Raw genomic sequence first — 10334 nt, forward strand, 5'->3', positions numbered from 1 at the left:
TGAATGAAATATGGTCAGTTATTGAAAAAAGCATGGTTTTTACTTGAAAAAGTTAAGAGATTTAGATTTTTAGTTTTGAAAATTGGGTTTGATTTTTAGTTTTAAGTGTTCTTTGCATATTATATATTATAAGGAGATTTATGAATGTAAGTTAGTTGGGTTAAGTGATTATGAGTTTGATGATATGGTTGGAGATAAGAGTAAGAAATTTAGGTGAAATTTGGGTAAAAATCGAAGTGAAATATGTAAAATCTGGGTAAGGGTATCGGTACTGGAAGAACAGTACCAATACTATAAGGTTAAATTTGAGGAAAGATGATGAACATGATGAAAAGTATCGATATTTATGCAAGTAGTATCGATACTGATGTGGAGGTATCGATACCGAGAGGAAGGTATCGACATTGTAATTGAAAAATGGATTCCATAATGCAGAAATGGTAGCGATACTGAAGTAGGTATCGGTACCATAGAAGAGAAGTATCGATACTATATGAGGGGTACCGATACTATTCAGCCTGAAATTTTAAGTTATGATGAATTTTAATAGAATTTGGAAATAATAGTACTTTTGAGTATTATTATTTTGTATAAATGTTAAAAAGTATACTAACATTTGTATTGTATGTGTGATTATGGATGCTTGTGTAGATCGTAATCAAGCTCCTAAGTCAAGCAAACATAAAGGCAATGATAAAGTAGCAGAATAGTTGGGCATCATTAAGGCATAATAGTGAGGCATACTAGGTGAGTTCATTATTATGTACTTATATGAGATGATGATGACTTGTGATGAGTCAACCTCGAATGTTTTTATAAAAATATGTTTTACAGTATTTTTATATATTTTCATAATGTTTATGGAAATGATTTTACGAATAATTTTAGAGTACTACTCTAAAATGAATGGATGAACTTTTATATTCTTTCAATAGTTATTGATGTTTCAGAAATAAATGTTTAATATGTGAATTTGACCTAAAGACCCATTATATGTGTGTTGAGAGTCATAGGTGCATTTTGACATACTTTGTAAATGATGATTATCGATCGATTTTGTTTAATCGGCACTATGTATGCATCCATGGAATTCATAATGAGTTTGTGAATTTCTATTTCGGCACATAGGTGCAACGCATATACCTTGCATTCTCATTCAACATACATTTGGCAAATAGAAGGATAATTTGGAAAAATACTAATTTATAGGTATGTTAGGCATACTAAATATTGTTTCGCAGGTTATGTGAATGAAACATGGTTTACCAAGCCAGTTTTATGTATTATTATGAATTATATGATTTAATTCGTATTTGGATATTTTATGATATACTTATGTTTAGGTTACACCTCATTTGTATTATTATGTCTCACTAAGTGGATACTTAGCATATGTTGGATTCACATGTAAGTATTAGTACGAGCGGAGTAAAGAGTGCAGCTGATATCATCAATCAAAGGTTGCCTCATCAGTAAATGGATGAAAAATATGTCTACTTTTGATATTACTAGATGGCATGTAATAGAATTATGATGATGCTCTGGGACGTATGGGATTTATGATGATTGTAATATTTAACATGTTAGAACTTTAAGAATCTTTTACATACTAAAAATTAATGAATGTTTTATTATTATTACATTAAAGTGTTTATTTATATAAACAAAATTTTATTGGTTTACAAATACGAAAATGTTTTAAAAGTAATGTGACACCTGTGACTTGTGTACGGAAACGTATACGGGAAATAGGTGTTACACCCTCCATCTGAATACTCCATGTGAAATTTCCCAGGACATCATCTATAAAGACTTACCCTAGACCCATAGGATCTAGGAGTCCAATATGAATTATCATAACAGAAAAGATTTACCAATTAGTTGAACCTTAGAGACTCCAGAATCCTACCCAATCAATACGCCAATAAAACAGTTTCAGATAGAACCAGTAATATTAGAAAACATAAAAGAGAATTTGGGTTTTTATTTAAAATATAGAGTTTCCCTCCAACCTTGCACCAAATGCAATACCCCAGAACAAACATCCATAAGGACTTACCCTAGACCCCCTATGATCTATGAGTCTAATATGAATGACCAGAATAATAAGGATTTACCAGCTAGTTGAACCTCAATGTCTCCAAACACCTACCCATACAATACCCCAATAAAAAAGATCAGACAGTAGACAATAATATCATAAATCAGGAGCTAATTGTACCTCGTGTCAGAAATAAAAAAATTAAAATATCAGAAACCGTACTTAGTAATTATATAAATCAGAGAAAACATTTTTGTTAATAGGGAACACACTAGAGGATTCAGATATTTTTCGAATTCGCTTGGAAATTATCAGGAATAGAATGTATGAACTTATGCAAAATTGTTCGGGTTTCAGGATCGATGTCCCTATTAAAAGGGTTTAATTGCTAACATATCTAAATAAACATTCAGAGATTGATGATTCATGACCATTTAGGATTTCAGAAAGGTATTTAGGAACCTTTACATCAGAATAAATTAAGATTTCATTTATAACCAGAGTGATTCCATTATTTAGGCCACCAGGGGTATTCTGGACACTTTGATTTCTAGTGGATTCTTAGCAACTTAATCCAATAAGGGTGAAACAATGATTTACAATTTTAAAGATTTATGTCGATTTATCAGGATATCGGGTCAACTTGAGTTGAACAAATCCCAACACTATGATACATGTCAACCACTCCAATTGATACACTTCAAGAATATTCACACTTTAATACTGATAGCACTAGTCGAACTAATCATCTTCAAAACCATCGTTGAATGGATCTTGAGAAACTGTACGTATTCCAATTGTATTTGTTTTATTTATGTATTGCAACAGTCTCCAAGATTACTGACGTACTAGGGTCATCTACATAACCTTTAAGGGGTCGTTAAAATATTTAATGCTTCACTGGTACTTTTAAAACTTCTCTACAAACATTTCTTTAAACCAGATCATTAGGGTATTTGGGTCATTTTAGTACTCAGGGTTATTATAGTTATTCTCTTTCGATTCAGTCTTACCATATAATTCAGTCATTTCGAACCATTCAGACGTAACTAATACCTTGGTTGGTTTAGTATTCAGGCGTTTGCTTAAGGAACATAACTCTAAGTATGTTTTCCAGGGTTATTTTCCACTTTGGGCATAATTCTTTTCTCTTTACAACATAAGGGTATTTTCGTAATTTTACCTAACATGAGTATTTTCATAAGTTCTTTTCCAATTATTTTTTGCATTTAAATATTTTACAGAAGAAATCAGAGTTTACAAATTCTTAGGTTACTTAAATTAACAATTAACCACTGAACTTGAAATTATTTCTCGTTAATCTTCTAGTTCCTTACACAAGTCCATCAAGCCTTATTCAAACTTAAATTACCAATTAACCACTGAACTTGAAATTATTTCTCGTTAATCTTCTAGTTCCTTACACAAGTCCATCAAGCCTTATTCAATTTACCGCCTTTATATCGTATTTAGTATTAGTTTCATAAATCCTCAATAAGCACGAGATCGGTCATTTTCATTCATGGAATTATCAATTATCAACGAGTACGATAAAGTATTCAAAAGGTAGTAAAGTATTACCTCGATTTATGAGCCACACTAATCGACCAATTAAACTCCATTTGGTCTCACTTGAACTTAAATTTGACGTCTTACAAAGTCTCATATACATAGAAAAATAGATTACATCAGAAACATAACTTAAACGTGAAACTTCTTATCGAAATGAGAGAAAAAATCAAAATAACATCTTACCAGGTTTGAATTTGGCAAAATAGACTTCGGATTCGGACTCAAGACGTCGAAAAACATAAAATATGAGTTTTTGAAAATTTTGACTTTTTGATCAAAGTTAACGGTCAACGGGTCAACGATCAAGGTCAAACTCAACGGTCTAGTCAATAGTCAGGTCAACGGGTCAATAGGTTTGACTAGTCTGAGTTAAATTAGATGATTTGGTCTGAGTTGACTCAGTTTCCAGAAAACTCGACGGAAAACGAGGCCCACACACGAAGACGGTGCGTGCCCACGTGTACGACTATGACATCAATGGAGAACGACAGTCGGTTACTCCTAAAGCAACCAAACACCAAAATTAGTCCAGATCAACACAAAAATTCAACCAAAACACGAAGCAACAAATTGGTAAAACAAATTGAAGCTTACCAACGGTGAAGACAGTAGAATCAACGACGATGGAGGACCCACTTGTTGGGTCTTGGTCGGACGATGATGAGGAGTCCAGCAGCAACGACGGTAAGGCAAACGAACGTCTATGGTGGCCGGAAATGAAGAAACAAGGTGGCAACATATGGGTTCTCGATAAAGGTTCGAACACTTATTCAAGACGAAAGGGGATGACTTCTGACAAATTGATTGAGGGGTTTTGATCGGGGTTAGATGGTGGTCGTGATTGTCAGGGTAATGTAGGTCACGGCGGTCGGGGATGACAATGATGGGCAAAATCAATGGTGGGTTTGTCGAACGGTCTCCCTCAACTTCACGGTGAGCGACGAGCTGCTAGGGATGGTTGATGGTTGGAACTTACTCACAAGGTGGTGACGGGGCGAATGGTGAAGGCGATCAACGTCACCGTTGACTGGAGATGATGGTTTGACGATCGACAGTGATGAGTATTAAAAGGTTTAAGGTCTCAATTTCCTGTTGGTTTCCAACTAAGGTGATGATGGGGTTTTAGAATATGATTCAGATTAAACTAATATTTTTACTACAAAAATCTTAAATAGTAGCCTAGCCTAAACGGCTAAGGCATGGGACCCATCACTATTAACAGTACACGAGTTCAAAGCTTCTGAACCTTTATATATAGATGTGTGTGGCTTTTGGTGTAATAAAATTGGTAAATTACACCCAAAGCCACCGATATTTATAAATTTTAACTTTCAGACTATAAATTTTACCCCGAATTCAATCTAATTCCTAGTTTTCTATAATTTTCTTTTTTTTTCTCTTTTTTCTATGAATTCCAAACTTTAATATTTTAACAATTAAAATACCAAAATTTCTGAAATAAACTCTAGCCCAAGATTGGGGTGTGACACTATATCTTGGGTAGTCTTGTTTTCTTGTTGCAAATTAGCCCACAACACTGTAAATCAGTGTTGTTTATAGTTAAAAACATGTGTAAGGAAGAGTATAAGAAGAGAGTAATGGGTGAGATATCGAGTGTTTCGATCAAGAACGATGATGTGAATCTAAATCCCGGTGGATTTAAAAGGTTGGGAATAGAAAAAGAAGTGTTGGCTGGTCATCAAGATGATGTCAATGGGAGTGATAACCGAGATGGCCGGAGAATTCAGGTCAGTGAGATTAATGGATTGCTTGCTTCGCAAGAAACTCAGGGACCTTCTACCCTTGTTAAGATCAGTGATGATCATGTTGCTGCCTTGCTGGTAATGAGGTGGTGGTAAAGGAGAAACCTATCCTTATTGTGACTAACGAGCTTAAACCCCGCCTTCGATGGACTTATGAGCTTCACTGTCAATCAGCTCTGTGGTCCTCGAAGTCAATGTTCATCCCGCTAGTCTTCTTCATTGTCTCTAAATTTTAGATCAATTGATAATAGATATAACACACGAGTACTTGAATGATTGCGCATGTTCATCTTTGTTGATGTGTAGTAGGCTCAAGAAATCACTCATAAAATTGTTTGACTTATTTCTTTTTCCTTTTCAATCTTAAATGACCCGCATGTTGTGGATTTTATTGTGAATACTTGGATCCCCCTCTATCTGCAATTTTCTCACTTTAAAAATTTTCTTTTCCTTTGTATCTATGCTCGGTACCATCAAAGACCAATCAGACCACTGAGCGCAACAGGTATTAATTTGCTAAGCTGGTTTAAGATTTTGTTCTCTGTTCTGGCTTATATGGCATACGATCTACAGGAAACGAGGTCGAAAATCCAAAAAGGGTAGTCTTATATGTTCTTTGCTTGCTTTTTATGCCTTTTTTATAAGATATTTTAAAACCATGATTTTGCAGGCATAGAACCGTTATCGATGGTATCTGGAAGCACAGAGGTACCAAAATGCGACACTGGCCGGTCAACATGTAGGCTGTGCAGCTATCCGAGATGCATTTCACTACGGGCAGCCCTTGGCTAGTTTAGGAACTTTCACAACAATGCCTGGCCCATCTGGTTATGTTACGGTAGCCATATTGCCACAGTTTTATTTCAACCAGAAGAACACGTTTTCCTACATATGATAAACTGGCAGGCCAAGCCAATCTCGGCACTCGAGCAGTACCTTTCAGATATCAGCCCCAACCCTTTCATTACCCTGCACCTGAAGGATTCTCGACTCCAAATGGCTGCCCTGCAAGTTCAAATCAGGAAACTTTGCCTGTACTTCCCAGCAGTGAGGTGGAAATGATTCAGCTGGACGATGACCTCATAGAAGCCTTATTGAACTGGGACGATGATGAACCGATCAACCTTGATGTTAGCTTTAACTACGGCAATCTTCAAGATTGCATGAGCTAGAACAATATGTTCAAGGTTTACCTGGCACCATTTAAGCAAAAAACTGTACTTAAAAGGAAAAAAACTCACTTTATGTTTCTAAGTTTCAAGACTTTGCATCCTTGTTGCATAAGACTATAATAACAGTACGTTTGTTACTCTTTGTGCATGTTCGTAGATAAGAATATAAAACAGTATTTAGGAATGCAACCTGACCATATCCTCAGTTTAACAAGCTCAAGTCCCAAAGTCTTCAGTCAATTCAATCCAACATAAAGAAATGCAACACTTCTATTACAGTCATAAGAATACTAGTCTGATAGTTGTTATTATAAAGCCAGTCATCGGAATACTAGTCTGATTGTTGTTATTGTAAAGCCTTGAGCCTTGTATGATGTTATCGGAATTCTAGCCTGATAATTGCTATTATGAGCCTTTCAATCAAGTTGTTTTTTTATGAAATAATTATTATAAAATATGAAAAATATTTTGCATGAGACTGTTTTCCATGAAGCAATTGCACCTAAATTCAAAGAGAATGAAAGTAAATTTGAACTAGGAAATTAAACCGTATGTTCATAACCTCATACGTCCAGCATGATATCAATTAAAGAGAAGTCGTTTCAAAGTCCATGGTTAAGAAATTATATCTTTCTATTTGATTAAAAACATGGGAGAAAATACAAGATTCTACGTCCACCATATAACTGGTAATCAGAATATCAAATCTAACAGCCCTAAACTCAACCACCAACAAAATTAACATATATCTTCTAATGATTTTGAGAGCACTTTTGATGCAGCGTAACATGATAAGCTACCAAAGGCAACTTTTACCGAAATCAAAATGCTGAATCGAGATAACATTCTTATGTGCCCCAGCTGGTTGATGAAAGATCGCCTGTTTAACTTTTAATCGATCTTAACGGATGAGAAGAGATAATGGATGAAATAGAAAGACACGATGAAGCCAATGGTGCCTGTTGACAGCATGATTGCAATCGCCATGATCATCGAGTACCCGAGATAAAGGATAGCTGAGACAGGACCGCTCAAACTCTGTAGATCAAAGACCAGGTAATTGATGGAGTAGAGGAACCCTTCCACCACCATCGCCAGTCCTCACCACAAAGATGCATGTAGGTAAGGACCACTGACACTTCGGCACATACGATGGTTAGTAGTAGTAGAACTATAAGCAAGAAGCCAAACACGTAATAAAACCTGCCAAGCCAGAAGCTAGAAAGAATGAAGAAGAGTTCAATGAATAGGGTTCCAAATGGACCCAGCACCCAAAACAAGAAGCCATGATGGATATTTGCGAACAGGAATCTCCCTAGGAATCTGATTGGTTCGTACGGGATATTGAACAGCTTCAGCTCTTGTCCCAATGAATCCTCCAATGAGAGTGAGAGGCACAGAAATGCAGAGCCAAAGAGATAAGAGTACGTAATACAAGGAAATGGGAATTGCACCAGTACTTTTACTGCTCCACAGAATGAAATTCAATATCATACGGATAACAAAGACGATTCCGGGAAAGAAGCATGCGACCGACCACGAAATAGACCTCCATCCTTCTGAAGTTCCCTTGATAGTTCTCCAGAGACGTACAGCAACATACCCAGAGACAATACCCAAGAAAAGATAAAGAATAATCATCCCTGTCAGCAGCATTCCTCGTGAAGCAGGTGCCATGAAACCGAAGGCAGCAAAAACTATAGTGATAGCTGCCATTCCCATAATCTGAACTCCATCTCCAATCATCACACAAAGAAGCTTCGGACAATCTGGTTCTCTGAAGGCATCACCAACAACTAGCTTCCATCCAGAAAGCTCCTCATTCATTTGTGCTTGAGCTTCTTTGTCAGTTCCTCATACCTTGTCAAATCCCTCCTCACAGTCCTCAAGAAAATGACTAACACAATACCAGCAAGGAAAGTAATCACCATTAGAGAGTTTAGAATTGAGAACCAGTGCACGCGCGCACCTTCCATCTTCAAATAAGCATCCCACCGAGATGGCCATCTAATATCACTTTTAACAAATTCAACCTCATAAGTAAAAGAGATCCTCTCTCGTTCTCTTATTATTTGTGATTTGTCTAATAACCCCAAGGGGCAGTTCACAGGGGAGACTTTGTCATACATGTGAAGTTTAGTCATGGCTTCAGGATCATATTTAACACTGCATGGAACCACCTCAAAACCAACAATCTCGTAACCAGAGGATTTCTTCTTATCAGCTTTAGAAATCACACCAATCCCTTCTTCCCCAGTTCCAATTATCTCCACACCACTTCCCTCATACTCGTGAACCAAAACCTTGAATTTGAGATGATTGATGATGTAATCAATCATCATCACTATTTGGTGGAGAATAACCAACCGGGAATCCAGTCCACTGAATGTTAACTCCATTTTGTTTCGCAATCCTCATCACCAGTAAATTGTCTAGAATCATGTTCACTTGATACAAATCTCGAGTCCTCTGTTTCAAAAGCTTAACCTCATGCTCATTCAAGGGGCTGGTAGTGCATATGTAGAGAGACTCGTTAACATTCATTTGAAACCGATAAGGGGAGTTATCAATCTGATCTCCCATGAGAAGTTCACCAAGATTTTCGGCACTTTTCTTTATTCCACCAAGAGGTTCGCAGTAAGGGAGTCTGTATTAACTAAAAGGAAGCTCGGTTTCAATGGAAGTCAAGGAATTAACTTTTGGCAGATATAGTATCCTTGGTCGAATACGTGTGCATGTAACTTCCCGGAAGGTAAAATCCATCACAGAAATGAGCAAACAGCAGCAGTAACATAAAAACCCAGCAAACTCCAGGAATCTCCCTTTCTGAGAAAACCATGATAATAGCAGATCTTGCAGAATATGGCGCTGATCTAAGCTACTGCAAACTGAAGCGCCCAATATAAAAAGAAATCTACACAAAGGAAAAAAACACAGGAACCAGTTACCATACAAAATTATCCCTAACTCAACATTTATTAAAATAACAAAACAACAAAAAAGAAGAAAACCCAGATGTCAGCGTATAAAAAAATTACATGGAATCAAACTTAAAGCAGTAGTTCTATATCACAAAGAACCAAACAATAATATTAAAACATCAAAAGACAGCATTTTCAGCCAAAAAAACATATATAGAATACACAACTGAACAGATTCAGAATTGGAAGACCAAATGTACAAACAAAAACCCATTAAAGTAAAAGACTGATGAAGAAGAAAAGAAGATTAGAAGACGAACCTGAGACAGATCTAGGGGAATTGAAGTTCAGTAAGAGCTGAAACAGATGAGATATACGATTGTGCAGCGCCACAGGAAACGCGTGAGAACGAAGCAGAGCCCAATGGCTTCTGCTTTTCTTCGTTTGTTAGTGGTTTAAACTATCGGGAAATCTTGCGCGTATCTTCAAGAGATCAAAACGGAGATTAGGGTCATTATATATGGGTGAGAAATGGAAGAAGTTGTGAGAAAAAGGTAAAACTATATTATTAGTCCCTTCACTGTATAAGTTCTGAATTTATTATTTATATTTTTAATATAAATTTTACATTTTTGAATTTTAGTCATAATCTAAATAATAGAGGAATAATATTAAATTATATGAGTTTAAAATGATCAAATTCGAAAAAAATTCGAAAATATAGCTAAACATATAATTTATATATAATATATGGATTAATGATAGAACTTATTATGTTTCAAAAATATGTAATTTACTTTAATAAAATTTATTATTATTATTAGATTGAGATAAAAAATTTAAAATTTATAAAGTAAGTGATTAA

The 10334-nt window shown here is 35.7% G+C and overlaps 1 pseudogene; it reads right to left on the reverse strand.

Moving 5' to 3' along the window:
* Window positions 1-7148: 7148 nt before the first annotated feature.
* LOC120177337 lies at window positions 7149-9996 on the reverse strand (annotated as a pseudogene).
* Window positions 9997-10334: the final 338 nt, after the last annotated feature.

This window comes from Hibiscus syriacus, unplaced genomic scaffold (genome assembly GCF_006381635.1).
Source record: "Hibiscus syriacus cultivar Baekdansim isolate YM2019G1 unplaced genomic scaffold, ASM638163v2 tig00112285_pilon, whole genome shotgun sequence".
NCBI classification, from domain to species: Eukaryota; Viridiplantae; Streptophyta; class Magnoliopsida; order Malvales; family Malvaceae; genus Hibiscus; species Hibiscus syriacus.